The 15005-nt window shown below is 41.3% G+C and overlaps 1 protein-coding gene across 1 annotated transcript in view; it reads right to left on the bottom strand.

The window, feature by feature from the left end:
- Nucleotides 1-6323, bottom strand: part of LOC135115023 (guanine nucleotide exchange factor DBS-like) — a 35688-nt gene extending 29365 nt beyond the window's left edge. The window contains exons 1-2 of the mRNA XM_064031450.1: nucleotides 6295-6323; nucleotides 516-630 (exon numbers count right to left, since the gene is read on the bottom strand). The gene's annotated coding sequence lies outside the window, so the exon portion shown is untranslated. The remainder of the gene's footprint in view (nucleotides 1-515; nucleotides 631-6294) is intronic.
- Nucleotides 6324-15005: the final 8682 nt, after the last annotated feature.

Below are 15005 nucleotides of genomic sequence, written 5' to 3'. Positions count from 1 at the left end.
TCTCTCTCTCTCTCTCTCTCCACAAACACACACACATTATAACCTCCATTTCCACACATAACCACGTAATGCCCCTCTTCCCATAACACCCCTCCCCTCCCCATCTAATCCCCCAACCCCCACATGAAAGCAAAGCTCCCCCCCCATCCTTACCCCCCATTCCTCCACTGACACCCACACAGCAGCACATCCCTCCCTCCTTCCCCCTCCCTACAGGTAAATATAGGTAAGTTTATTCCATGTACAAATAAAATTCTCCCAGGTAAGTCTCGCCAAATACAGGTAAGATATGTTTCTCCCATGTACTAATAAGCTTCTCCCAGGTAAACTCCCCACAGGTAAGGCTCCCCATGCACAGTTAATCTCCCAGGTAAGGCTCTCCCATGCTCTAATAAGCTTCTCTCAGGTAAGTCCCCTCCCTCCAGGCTAGGTTATCCCATGCAGTAATAAGGTTTTCTCAGGTAAGTCCCCCATGGTAAGGTTCTCCCAGGTGTGTCCCTCCCAGGTGTACTCACGAGGGGACAGAGGTGAGGTAGATGATCAATTTTCGATATTCCTCGTCTCCAAGCTGAGCGAAGTTTCCTCTATCCGGGAACGTGAGGATGGGGCAACCCTCGCGGGATTTTCCTCCTGGAGAGAGAGAGAGAGAGAGAGAGAGAGAGAGAGAGAGAGAGAGAGAGAGAGAGAGAGAGAGAGAGAGAGAGAGAGAGATTGCAAGAGGATTAGAGAGAATTATATAAATCTAACAACTACACGCACAAGCACACACACACACACACACACACACACACACACACACACACACACACACACACACACACACACACACACACACACACACACGGACCACACGGCGCAAAACAAATTTCATGCTCTTAGATCTAAAAGTAAATTAAATGTGTGTATGTGTGTGTGTGTGTGTGTGTGTGTGTGTGTGTGTGTGTGTGTGTGTGTGTGTGTGTGTGTGTGTGTGTGTGTGTGTGTGTGTGTGTGTGTGTGTGTGTCTCTAAAGTTGCGTGAGGTCTCAGCTGCTGCACTAAAATTTATCACCTCATCCCATGTAGCCGCGTCCCATCTGCGAGGGAGGCCAGAGAACGATGCCTGTATGTATATGCGCGTGTACCACCACCACCAGCACCACCAGCGCCAGGAGTCTCGAGAAACACACTAGTTATCCTTGAAAGTGCTCGTTTTCTTTTACTATCCAATATCGTTCCCTTCCATTTTCTTTATTGTCTCGCCGAAGCTGACTAACAAGAAAAACAGATTGGTCTTCAGTGCTGCAAAGACGTGTATTCTGGAACGCTTTGCTCTCTCGCCACGACTATTTTTAAACCCAACAGAGATGAATAACCGTGCTTTTAAGAGTGTTTATCTAGTTAATAACGTATAAATCTTGTTAATCTCTCACTAGACCCTTAAAAAACATCCTTGAAAAAAATATATTTAGAACCTTTTGAAAGTATTGAAGGTGCAGTGCAGAAGCGTTTCAGAATATAATCCCAAGACGTGTTTTTCTAAGGCGACAGTTTGGAAAATACCCAACAGATGGCGCCTCTATCACTCAGACCATTCATCTCACGCTAAACTTTCTTATATTCGAGTTTACACTGATATTTTTGCTCCTGGTGATAAAATGCGATGGAAAAAAAATTGTCTGAGAGAAACTGGTGGTGAAAAAACGATGAGGTTTATTTAGTACGTGAAAGAATGCCCATAAATTCCTTCTTTTGTAAGATATTTCAGTTCTCGGAGATAGGTTGGGAGAGAAAACGAGGAAAGCTAGGAGGAGGTGGAGGAGGAGGAGGAGGAGGAGGATGCAGACAGAAAGAAAAATAAGGAATGAAAGAAAGGAAGCAAGAAAGAAAAAAAAAAGAGAAAAAGGAAGAATAGAAAGAACAAAATGAAATTTTGAAAGAAAGGGAAAAGAAAGTATGAACGAACGAACGAACAAAAGAGAAAAGAGAGAGAGATAAAAAAAAAGAGGAACAAAAAATAAGAGGAACAGGCTGAACATACCACCAACTTTACAAGAGGAAGAGAAGAGAAAGAAAGAGCACACCAAAGAAGAAAGAGCGAAAAAGAAAAAAAAAGGAAAAGAGATAGAGAAAAAAATAAAGTTAAGCCAACGGAACGATAAATAAAAATAAATAAATAAATCAATCAATCAATCAATCAATCATCGGACTTCACCAACAGACCAGCAGGGACTATAGCCATGAGTCACCCAGTATTTATCAGCTTTATATAACTAATGGCACGCTGACCTCATTTCTCCCTAATCAGAGGAATGAAAGGAACACAAGGAGGTATCGTGAGGCGGCGACTGGAGGTCAGATTGGAGGATTAGAGAAGAGTCTGAGTGGTCGAGGTGATTGGAATAGATGACACTGATGGATTAAATTGATGGAGCTTTGATGCAATGGTCAGGAGGAGGAGAAGGAGGAGGAGGAGGAGGATTAGAAGGAGCAAGAGGAGGAGGGATAAGAGGGTGAGTTAGGGAATAAAGTTTGAAGGAGGAAGAGAAAGAGGAAGATGTTACTGAGAAGAAAGATTAATTGAAGAAGAGGAGGAGGAGGAGAGAAGAGGAGAGGAGAGGAGGAAGAAAGAAGAAAACAAGGACAAGAGTTTAAGAACAAGGACAAAGATAAGAATGAGGGTATGGAAGAAGAAGAAGAAGAAGAAGAAGAAGAAGAAGAAGAAGAAGAAGAAGAAGAAGAAGAAGAAGAAGAAGAAGAAGAAGAAGAAGAACAACAACAACAACAACAACAACAACAACAACAACAACAACAACAACAACAACAACAATAATAAAAACAACAAAAACAGGAACAACAACAACAACAGGTGGACGACGAGAAGGAATGGAAAAAGAAATAAAAAATAAAAATAAAAAAAAGAGGGTGAAGAGGACGAAGGAAGGGGAGAAAAGGAAGGGTTGAAATTAGAACACAGGTATGTAATTAACAAGATCAACGTCATTACAAGGTTAATCTCATGTTCGATTTCCATCAACACACCTGAACCCCACTCGTTAATACCTGTCCTAATCCTGCCTTCACTCACCTGTTCCTCTGTGTCCCATTACGAACTAACTTCTAACTCAAGGTCCCCCAGCGGTCCCTTCCTCCCTCCCTCGTTACACCTAATTCATGCTGATTATCTTTTCCTTCTCAGCCTCCGTTTATCTGTGAGTCCTTTGCACTATTTCGTCTGTTTTATTGTGTGTTTTCTTTCTTTGTTTCTTTTTCGTTTCTTTTTTTATTTTTTATTCTTTGTTTTTTTTCTTCTCTCCTTTTATTATTTCTCAGTCTTCATTTGTCCGCTTCTTCTCCGCAATATTTTGTTTCTACGTATTTTTTTCTTTATGTTTTGTGTTTCTTCGTCTTCTTTTCTTGTGTAATCTTTTCTTGTACGTCTCATCTTCTTTCTTTTCTCTCCTTTTCTCCTCCTCCCATCTCCTTCTTCTGTGTCTTTTCTCCTTTTTTTTTATTTTTCTACTTCTTTCTCAGCCCCTGTTTGATTGCCTTTCTTTCACACAGCTTTCTTATGATTTCTCTCTTTTGTTTCTCCTTCCCTCCTCTTCTTCCTCTGCCTCCATTTTTCTGTCTTTCCTTTGGGGCATTTTCTCCTCAAGTAATCTTTTTTTTCTATGTCCATTCTTCCTTATTCTTATTCTTCTTTTACTTTGTTTCCCATTTCTCCACCATCTTCTTGAATAATTATCTATTGTCTTCGTTTTTCTCATTTTTCTCTAAAGCTTTTGTATTTTCCCCCTCCTTCTCTTCTATTCCACAATCCTTCCCTTCTCTCTCTCTCTCTCTCTCTCTCTCTCTCTCTCTCTCTCTCTCTCTCTCTCTCTCTCTCTCTCTCTCTCTCTCTCTCTCTCTCTCTCTCCCGTTTTCCATCCTCCTCCCCTCACTGAGACCCCTTCCTCAAGTACACAACTCAGCTTAATCCAAAGTTTCGTGTCCCCTTCTCCCCTCACTTTCCCATCCCCTCACCTGCGCCACATCACGAACATAATTACCTGTTTAAGGCGTCTTCAGCCTCAGGTAAAGACGCACACCTGTTTCCCTTCACCTCTTTGATCTTTTTTCGTGTGCTTTGCTTGACCCTTGCGTGTAGTTTTGTGTTTTGCTTCCTTCTACTTTTTTTTGTTTTGTTTTAATCTCGTAATTCCTTTCTCATTGTTTTTTTTTATTCTTAAGTGTTTATCTCTTGTTAATCTCTTCTCTTCCTTTCTTTCCTTTTTCCTTTCCTGTTTGTTGCTATTGTTGTTATCCTTATTTGTTTGTGTTGATGTTATTCTTATTTGTTGGTGTTGTTATTATTCTTTGCTATTTTTGTTATTATTCATTCGTTATTTGCTACTGTTGTTGTTATTTACGTTCAAATTTTCCTCTTCTTTTTTTTTCCGTTTTACTGGTTGTTGTATTTTTTGTTCAGGTCCACCAGGTTTAGTTGAAATAATTAGATTTATCCTACATTAATTATTCTTTTTACTACTTGTTCCCTTTCTTCTTCCTTCCTTTTTAGAGGGTTAATCTTTTCCCCTCCCACGCTCCCCTCCTCCCTCTTTCCATAGCTGTGTTTATATTTCATCAGATTTCGTTCAAACAATCCAAATTTATCCTTCATTTCCCAGCTACTTTTTTTTTTTCTATCTTTCCTACTCATTCATCTTCCTTCCTCGTCTTAAATATTTCCCACTTTCTTGCAATATTCTTCAGCTTTACTTCAAACAACTCTCGTATCTTTTAGTCTCCCTTCAAAAATATTTCCTACTCGTTCTTGTTTCCCTCCCAGCTCGTTATCAATCTTCCCTCCGTGTCTTCTCTCACCTGCGCTTCTCTTCCCGCCGCCAGGACCCGCCTCTCCGCCACCCGCCGCCGTGTCATTACCCATTTATATCCCCGCCAGAGACGCGAGATTCCGCCCTTCCTCAGATAATTGGATTCAGGCTCAAGTTTATACGAGGCAGACTCCACCTCAAGAACAGACGCGCCCTGCTTCTCCCCTGCCTCGTCCCTGCCTCACCCTGCCTTCCCCCCGCCTCACCCCGCCTCGCCACGCCCTTCTCACCTTCCTTGCTCCAAACAGATGCTGCCCCTAAAGTTTGGACAGTGAAGACAGTAACGTTAGGTAAAAGGCCTCTTAAATAACTTTCCCCTCACTCTCCTCCCTCGTCAGCCTCGCCGTCAGCCTCCTCACTCTTAACTTCCCAAAAGCGTCACTCTCCGGTACTCTTGATGCCTTAAAGTGAGGCTCCTTCACGTCCCTAAAGCCCTGAGCTCCCACACAGAGGCCTGGAAATCTTAGGGCCTTGGTATCCGCTAACGAATCATTTCCTTTACATCACCTCTGGTCTTGTTATGCTCGATGCTGTCTTGAATTTAATCGTTTATAAATCTGAATATGAGCAACACACGAGATATTCACCATTATTCTTTTTATCATCCTTCTTTCTTCCTTCCTTACTCAGCGTTCTATGACCTCGTTACAGTGGCGCCTTCAGTCAATCAGCTTATCCATCCATCTATCAGTTAATCAATGACTCGTACGGTCTATACAAGGAAGCTCCGTAATGACTCTGGGACTTACTTAATAGCATTGATAACTTGTATCGACTGCAAGATGGACTGCTAATAGCCAAGCACGAGAAGGAGGAAGAGGAGAAGGAGAAGGAGGAAGAGAAAGAGGAGAAGGAGGAGGAGGAGGAGGAGGAGGAGGAGGAGGAGGAGGAGGAGGAGGAGGAGGAGGAGGAGGAGGAGGAGGAGGAGGAGGAGGAGGAGGAGGAGGAGAAGAAGAAGAAGAAGAAGAAGAAGAAGAAGAAGAAGAAGAAGAAGAAGAAGAAGAAGAAGAAGAAGAAGAAGAAGAAGAAGAAGAAGAAGAAGAAGAAGAAGAAGAAGAAGAAGAAGAAGAAGAAGAAGAAGAAGAAGATAGATAGATAGATAGATAGATAGATAGATAGATAGATGGATAGATAGACAGAAAGAAAGAAAGAAAGAAAGAAAGAAAGAAAGATAGATAGATAGATAGATAGATAGAAAATAAGGACAGACAGACGAAGATGAGGAGAAACAAATAAGCAAGTAAAGCAAACAAAGCACAGAAAAATAAATGATAACAAGAGGAGACAGCAGAGAGCAAGATTATTAAAGAAAGACGAGACAGAAAATAAGAGAAAAAAAGTACAAAGAAACATGATAAACGAGATGTGAGGAAATGGATGAACTGTGTGTGTGTATGTGTGTGTGTGTACGTATATGTGTGTGTGTGTGCAGGACTTACCGGTAATAATGGCGTACTGGGCGTGTAGCAGCTCGCTCACATCTCTGACGCATTAGGGCACAGCCACCCTCCTCCAGCACCTCGTCTGTGGAGATCAGGAAAGGCGGCGTTAGTGAGGCGGAGGGGCGGACATCAGATTATGCAGTGTTCAGAGCTTAACATCACCCTTCCTGTATCACGACCCGGGTTTAATATTATGCCAGATAAGCGGTAATAATATCTTCTCCCTACTCAATGAGGGTCAAGGAAAGGGGTGTTAGTAAGGCAGAGTGGAGGGAATTAGGTTAAGGGATGCAGTGTTTAGAGATTAACACCTTCGCCTTTCCCTCCTTGCCAGTACCATGACTAAGGTTTAATGTTATTCCAGATAAGCGGTATTAATATCTTTACATCGTCCATATGGGGTCAGGAAAATTGTATTAGTAAGGCAGAAGGAGCGAGACTGTTTATTTATTTATTTATTTTATTTTATTTATTTATTTATGTTTTTGTTGGGGGGATAATAAATTGGTGATTTTTAAAAGGTTCGTAAAGTAGCTGTAATGTTTATGATAAGTAGCTCAAAATGTCTTCGAAATTACCATAAGAGGACAGATATCGAGTGGAAATTCAGAAGTTTATGAGGAAGACACTAACAACATCTTGGAAATGATAACAAAAGGACAGACATTGAGCGGAAATTCAAATGTTTATTGTAAGCAGCTTGAAAATGTAATAATAACATCTCGTGAAAACTTAAGTTGTTTATATATTGGAAGCTTTAGGTATCTTAACAGGCAAGAATAACAGTAAATTAGCATAACTGAAGAATTACTATAAGAAAGAATAAAAATTGAGTACAAGGTCTAATTTATATGATAGATTAATAAAAGAACCTTCAGATTATTATTAGAATTAAAGAACAATGAATCTTATCAGACTAACACACACACACACACACACACACACACACACAGCACACAATGTTCCGAGCAGAGCAAGAAATACGGGTCGTAATACATTATCACTAAATGGAGCGTGCGAAAACTATACCTACGTAAATTTAGAGCAAAATTATATCATACGAGTAGTTCAGTATAAAAAAAATAATACAAATTTGAATCAGTCCTATATAATAATAATAATAATAATAATAATAATAATAATAATAATAATAATAATAATAATAGGTAAATAAACACAAAAAAAATAAAGAAAAAAAAAATATAGCAACTTCAGCTGATCAGTGGTTGCCAAATTGACGCTCCTTTCCTCTGAAGCCTAAAGTAAGAGAATGCACCTTTGAAAAATTTATGTTATTTTAGGCACGTAAAACCTCACTACTGAAATTAACACGCCCGTGGAATCTCAATAAACAAGCGGGTGTATTACGAAATCCTCTCCGTCGTTTTGTATTATTATGACTTCATCCATTTTAACGGGATCCCATTACGCAGAATTCAAATTATATCCGATGGCTGCCAGTGTAGCGTTCCATTAGGAGGTAAAAGGGATTGAACCACTTCCATTTGACTTGTCTGTGAGTGCTTTTATGGATCCAGCCCCCAGTGCGTCTGTTTTACGGTTTGTTATCTCGTATCTTTTCTGAATTTTGACTAGACTAACTGTTCTGGTCAGTATTTTCATTTATCATGTGCTTTATCTTATCGGGTTCTCGTATTCCATCTATTTTTATTGACTGGTTGATTGATTGATTGTGTGTGTGTGTGTGTGTGTGTCTGGTCATATTTTTCATTGTTATTAGTTTTAAAGTATCATATGTTTTGACACACACACACACTCTCTCTCTCTCTCTCTCTCTCTCTCTCTCTCTCTCTCTCTCTCTCTCTCTCTCTCCTCTCTCTCTGTCCGTCAACGTCAAAATATTTCACGGCAGCGGAATGAAAACAAAAAAACTGCAAAGCTTCGGTTTGTTTTTATCTTTTTTTCGTGTTTTTTCCCCACTGATTTTTGGCCGCGTTCTTTGTTGTGACCATTTCCCTGGAGATAAAAGCACACACACACACACACACACACACACACACACACACACACACACACACACACACACACACACACACACACACACAGCTGTTTAATTAGATGTCGACAAGGACACCAAATAAAACTAAACTAAAATAGAATAAAAAAAAAAAGGAGAAGAAGAAGATAAAAAACAAAAGAGAGGCTAAATTTACGATTACATAAACAACCTACCAATTAATTCAATCAACAAATAGATCGATAGATAAGAAAATAAACAGAAAATTAAATACCATAAATCAAAGAATTAATAAGCAACTAAATGAATAAACAGACAAATAACCAATTTAACGAGAAATACAAACAAACTGACAGACAACTTCCATCAATTTATTTTCTTCAGTGTCAATCTTTTTCTTGGCCTCCCTAAAAAAAATAAATAAATAAAAAAAATAAATAAAATAATAAGGAAAATAAAAAAAAATAAAAAATTAATCACGTTCTTTCTCTTCGCCGGAGACAACAATAAGAGGAAGAAGAGGAGAGAGGAGGAGGAGGAGGAGGAGGAGGAGGAGGAAATGACAACAGAAGACCAGTGAGTTGTGAGTTTTCCCTCCTTGACCATTATTCTAAGCCAAGGTCAGCCTCTTTCTCTCTCTCTCTCTCTTCTCTCTCTCTCTCTCTCTCTCTCTCTCTCTCTCTCTCTCTCTCTCTCTCTCTCCACAATTAAAAGAGAGGAAAAACCGCCAAGCAATTTTCATTCCCATTAATCTCATCATTTTCACATTTCCCTGTTTATTCACGAGCCTTTCTTAATTGCTCCAGTTTTCCTCTTTTATTTACCTTCCACCTTCCTTTCTCTCCCCGTCCCTCCCTCCCTCGTTAGCCATCAGCAAAGAAATCATCCAGTGTTTAGTGAGGGCAGCCACGCGGGGGAGCCAAATGGGAGAGGAGAGGAGAGGTGAGCACTGCAGGGACCCGCAGGAAACGTGATCGTACCGTAGAGAGAGAGAGGAGAGAGAGAGAGAGAGGAGAGAGAGAGAGAGAGGAGAGAGAGAGAGAGAGAGAGAGAGGAGAGAGAGAGAGAGAGATGTTTATGTGTTATGGAGACGATAGTAATCTGTTTTATATATGGCTTCGTGTTTACCCACCGAGAGAGAGAGAGAGAGAGAGAGAGAGAGAGAGAGAGAGAGAGAGAGAGAGAGAGAGACTGACTCATTGACATCTACGTTACAATCTGAATATATATTTTTCAAGGCAACAATGTGAGAAAACTTCAAGGCCAGTAATGCAAAGGAATGTTTTAATTTAAGGCAGTGATGCATGACAAGGACAACGCTAACAGGATGCTGGAATTGCTTATATGCGTTGTAAGTAAGAGCAACATAAGGAACGAGAGGTATGAACATAAATAAGGAGGAATGGGGGAAGAGAAAGATAAGTGATGGTGAAAAGAGGACAAAAAAACAGGTGGAAATACGTGGATAATTTTTTTTACAGGGATTCCCAAGTGTAGGCCTAACGACTTCTTGCAGCTTCCCTTGCTATGTTCTCATGATCTCACATTTCTTTTCTTTTTTTTTTTTTCGGTTTTTACGTCCGGTTTTCTTAGTGTATCAGAATTAGGACGGTGTGCCTCATAATGAAGGATTCTGATTTATTTGCGAACACTTACCCCGAGTGGATGCCCTTCCTACCCTCGGACAGTGGCCAGGATACGAACCCCTTGTCTCCCAAAGCACGCGCGGTTCCACTGTACTCCTTGCCAAGGCTCTTATGTTCCTCTCATGCTCGTAAGTAATTTATATGCTAGATGTAATTTTGTTCCTTATATTGCAATGGAAGTTCATATGAGTTACCTAAAGAGTATTTGAAAAGAAAATATGACTTAATTAATGATGAGAGAGAGAGAGAGAGAGAGAGAGAGAGAGAGAGAGAGAGAGAGAGAGAGAGAGAGAGAGAGAGAGAGAGAGGCTTCCGTCAAAACTACACAATTTCCTGGATTTTGTAGAGTTTCCACTCATCTCTTTACTTCTCCTTTTTGTCTTTCACCACCAGTAACTTACCCTGCCATTATCCCGTTTTCTGAGCGGAGGGAAACTTTTGGAATCTCTAAATGAATTCCTTCACTTGTAAACAATTATTCCCTCTCATCACGCTGCAACTTTTTAAGACACCTACTCTTGTACCAGTCTCCTTAATGATTATATAGCTGAGAAAGAGACAAAACTAACCTATTCTCTCTTTCATAATGTAATCTTTGTGTGTGTTTTTCACGGTTTTATTAATTTATTTCTTTGTTTACAGTTCTCAAAGTTAACAAAAGACGATCGTGGTAGTAAAATGGATTAAACTTCTCAAAATAAACAGAGCCGTAGAATCCGGAAGTCTTTCGTCCAAGAGCATCAATTTAGCGTCTTTTATCCCCCCTGCTCCTCCTCCCCGTCTTTTACCTCCTCCGCAAATTGTGTCAAGGGCTCCGTTGATTGATCTTAAGCATATAATGGCCCACTGAGACACGCAAGTGACAGAAAACGACAGAAAACGTGAAAATCCTCAATGGGGTAACTAAACTAAATGTGTGTTGACCCCTATAACTCTACATGCCATGACTGGGAGGTAAGGGGAAGGGAAAGGAAGCGTGGGAGGAGTGCGTGGTGGTGCTAGATGAAGAAATAAGTAAAGGATAAGAGGGTGGAGAGCCAGGAGGCTACATACTTGTGTTGTGCGGGTGGGAGAGACCAGGGAGGGGCGAGGTGAGGGAGAGAAGAGGGTGTAATACTGGCAGTGTATTCTCCCTCACACTCAGCAGAAGCACACAATAGGATGGAGAGAAAGGAGGGGCGTGGAGAGATTATGATCAGCTGCCGTTCTGACAAGCAGGGAGGATAAAGGCGAAGGAGGAAGTGTAGAATAAGGAAGAGGAGGCATCAAGATAAATGAAGAGGAAGGAGGAAGAGAAGGATGAGTGATGATGAGAAGAAGAGGAAATGCAAGGGGATGATGATGAATGAGTACGAGGAATAAGAGAGGTAGAGAGAAGGAAGACACGAATGAAGAGAAATGAAAAGAAGATGAGGATGGAATGAGAACGAGAAAGAAAACGAATGAGGGAAAACGGAGAGGAAGAGAAGAACAGGAGGATAAATAAAGATGAAGAGAAAGGAGAAAAAAAAAAAAACGAATGAGGAAAGCGGAGAGGAAGGGAAGAACAGGATAAATAAGGAAGATGAGAAAATTGAAGATGATGATGATGAATAAAGACGAGGAAGAGATAAAAAATAGAAGAGAGTGGCGACAAAAGGCATGATTTGCATTATTACTACTATTACCATCATTCTGCATCATTTCCGGCAGGACATAAACCGTATTATCTCCACGGCTGTGTTACGTATCCCCATATTACCCAACAATACAATAACAACAATACGGAAAACAATGAAAATTATATAAACGTGAACATCTCCTTAGAATACAAAGAGAGAAAGATTAGAATACAAAACGACAACAGCAATTCTAACTGCACCACCACCACCACCACCACCGCGACTCCCAACAACAACAAACACTACCACCACCACCACCACTACCACTACCATCAAACAGCAGTAACAGTAACTTAGGTTTCACAAACACGCCCCACCAACCACCACAAACAAGGGACACACACACACACACACACACACACACACAGAGCATCGATCCAACGACTCACCGAGACTGAGCTCTGAAATGAGACACGTGAAGCTTCCGAAACATCCACGGAAGGAGCGAAACAACACGCACGAATGATGAAAATGATGATGACAATGATGGTGAAGAAGGAAAGAAAGATGATGAACCAAAAGAGTCACGTATTAGATGAAGGAAGGGTGGAGGAGAAATGGATGAGAGAGCAAAGTGAGGATGTGGAGGGTGGAGATGAGAGGAAGGAGGGAAGAAAGGGAGATGAGAGGGTGAAAAGGATGAGGAAGAAAAGGAAGATGAGTGTTGAAATAAAGAGATAAAGGAGAGAGATAGATAGATAGATAGATAGAGAGAGAGAGAGAGAGAGAGAGAGAGAGAGAGAGAGAGAGAGAGAGAGAGAGAGAGAGAGAGAGAGAGAGAGAGAGAGAGAGAGCACCTGGGTATTGCGGGTTATTTGATCAGAGGCTATTTTCTTTTCGTATTGCACCCGAGATCTGGTAACACTGTCATTTATCATTATCATTATTATTATTATTATCATTATTATTATTATTATTATTATTAACACTACTACCACCTCCATCACTACATTTACCTACCCACTACCTATCTATAAACTAATGTACTAGAAATGGGGATAGTCATGTGATATCTACTACTATTACTACTACTACTACTACTACTACTACTACTACTACCACACACAACCACCACAGCGGAAGGAGGGAAGCCTAAGAATTTAAGTTCCGCGAGAAACTTCCCGGAAAAGTCAGCATTTCAAAAATTACAAAGTCCGTCTAAACTTTTTCCCCCACAAAATGAAAATAAAACTAAAACAATATTATCTAAAATTATTTCTTCCTCCACTTGTCCTGCGGCGTCTGAGGAGGAGGAGGAGGAGGAGGAGGAGGAGGAGGAGGAGGAGGAGAGGAGGAGAGTGAGGAGTTAAGAGGAGGAGGCGTTGGCATGTTATCCTTTCCTTCATTTTCTCATTCCAAATTCATTTCCGAGAACGGAGGAGGAGGAGGAGGAGGAGGAGGAGGAACACGATACAGAAAGATGAGGAAGGAGGAAGCCATGTGGGGAGGAAGGAGGAGGAAGACAGTGACGAGAGGACAGAAGACAGGAAAGGACGGAGGAAGGAAGGGATGGAGGGAGGGAGGGAGGGATGGGATTGGAGAGACACATTTCTTCTTCCACTTCCCTCCACAACCTCCCTCTTTCCTCCAGTCTTTCTCCTGTCTCTCCACGTGTTCCTCGTCATTCAATCCTGGGAGAGAAGGAACCTGATTCTGCAATGGTTCGCCGCAGTGACCACTTTCGTTTCTTCCCTCCTTCTCTTCCTTCTCTCCCTCCTCCTCCTTTTCCTAAGACGCAGGCACGGGTAACTTTAAATATAAATACACCAGGTTAAGGAGGGAAAGAAAGAGGAGGAGAAAAGAGAAGAGGACACAGTATCATCTTCCCTTCTCTCTCTCTTCCTCCTTCTCTTTCTCCTAAAACGCAGGGTAGGTTAATTCCAAATACAGATGAAGTAAAGAAGAGAAGAGAAGAGAAGACTGGAGAAAAAAAAAGGGAGATATTTTGTGAAAGTAAAGGAAAGGGAAGATCTAAAAAGAGGACAAGAGGGATAAACTAAAAGAAGATACAACATATTAAGAGGATAAAAAGGGGTTGGAGAGGACAAGAGAGGAGAGGAGAGGAAAGGGGAAAGTTTTGTAAGAGGAAGGGAAGAGGGGATACAAGCCACTAAATATATATAAAAGGAAGAGAGAGAGAGAGAGAGGAGAGAGAGAGAGAGAGAGAGAGGAGAGAGAGAGAGAGGAGAGAGAGAGGAGAGGAGAGATAGAGAGAAATGCAGAGCCAGCATTTGTTTAGGTAACGTGATGAAACATACATACACACACACACACACGCACACACACACACACACACAACACACTCACACACACACACACACACGTATACATATAAAAAAGCACGTATAAAAATAACCTTGAGGTGTTCCTAAATGTAAGCAACCTTGAAACATTACCACCACCACCACCACCACCACCACCATCATCATCACTACCACCACCATCATCACTACCACCACCACTACCATCATCATCACCACCACTACCACCACCATCACCACCACCACCATCATCACCACCACCACCATCATCATCACCACCACCACCATCATCACTACCACGACCACCATCATCACCACCACCACTACCATCATCACCACCACCACCATCATTATCACCACCACCACCATCATCACCACTACCACCACCCCCACCACTTCTACCACCACCACCATCACCACCATCATCACCACTACTTCTACCATTATCAATATAAAAAGATATCTGATCCTACAACAACAACAACAACAACAACTACTACTACTACTACTACTACTACTACTACTACTACTATCACCGCTACAAACTCCACCACAATCACCACCATTCCCTTTTATAGCAGTCGTTTGCGAAGAGAGAGAGAGAGAGAGAGAGAGAGAGAGAGAGAGAGAGAGAGAGAGAGAGAGAGAGAGAGAGAGAGAGAGAGAGAGAGAGAGAGAGAGAGAGAGAGAGAGAGAGAGAGAGAGAGAGAGAGAAATACCGCAGGCCATTCCATTATCATTGAGGGAAAACCAAATACAAAACAAATACAATTCAGAATTCAACCTCCCCCCCCCCTCCCCCCCTCTAAAAAATAAAGAAAAAAATAAGGAAAGGAAAAAAAAAAGCAATAATAATAATTCCTTCCGAAACATTTTTTACCTTTTACATGACTGACCTTTTTAGCCCCGAGGAGAAGGAGGAGGAGGAGGAGGAGGAGGAGGAGGAGGAGGAGGAGGAGGAGGAGGAGGAGGAGGAGGAGGAGGAGGAGGAGGACAAGAACAAGAAGAACAAGAACAAAAACAAGAAAAGAAAAAAATAATGATGATGATGATGATGATGATGAGGAGGAGGAGGAGGAGGAGGAGGAGAAGGAGGAGACGAAAGAAAAAAAGAACAAGAGCACAAAGAAGAAGAAAAAGAGGAAGAAGAAGAAGAAGAAGG

This window comes from Scylla paramamosain, chromosome 28, assembly GCF_035594125.1.
Source record: "Scylla paramamosain isolate STU-SP2022 chromosome 28, ASM3559412v1, whole genome shotgun sequence".
NCBI classification, from domain to species: Eukaryota; Metazoa; Arthropoda; class Malacostraca; order Decapoda; family Portunidae; genus Scylla; species Scylla paramamosain.
This window is presented reverse-complemented; position numbering and strand designations above follow the sequence as displayed.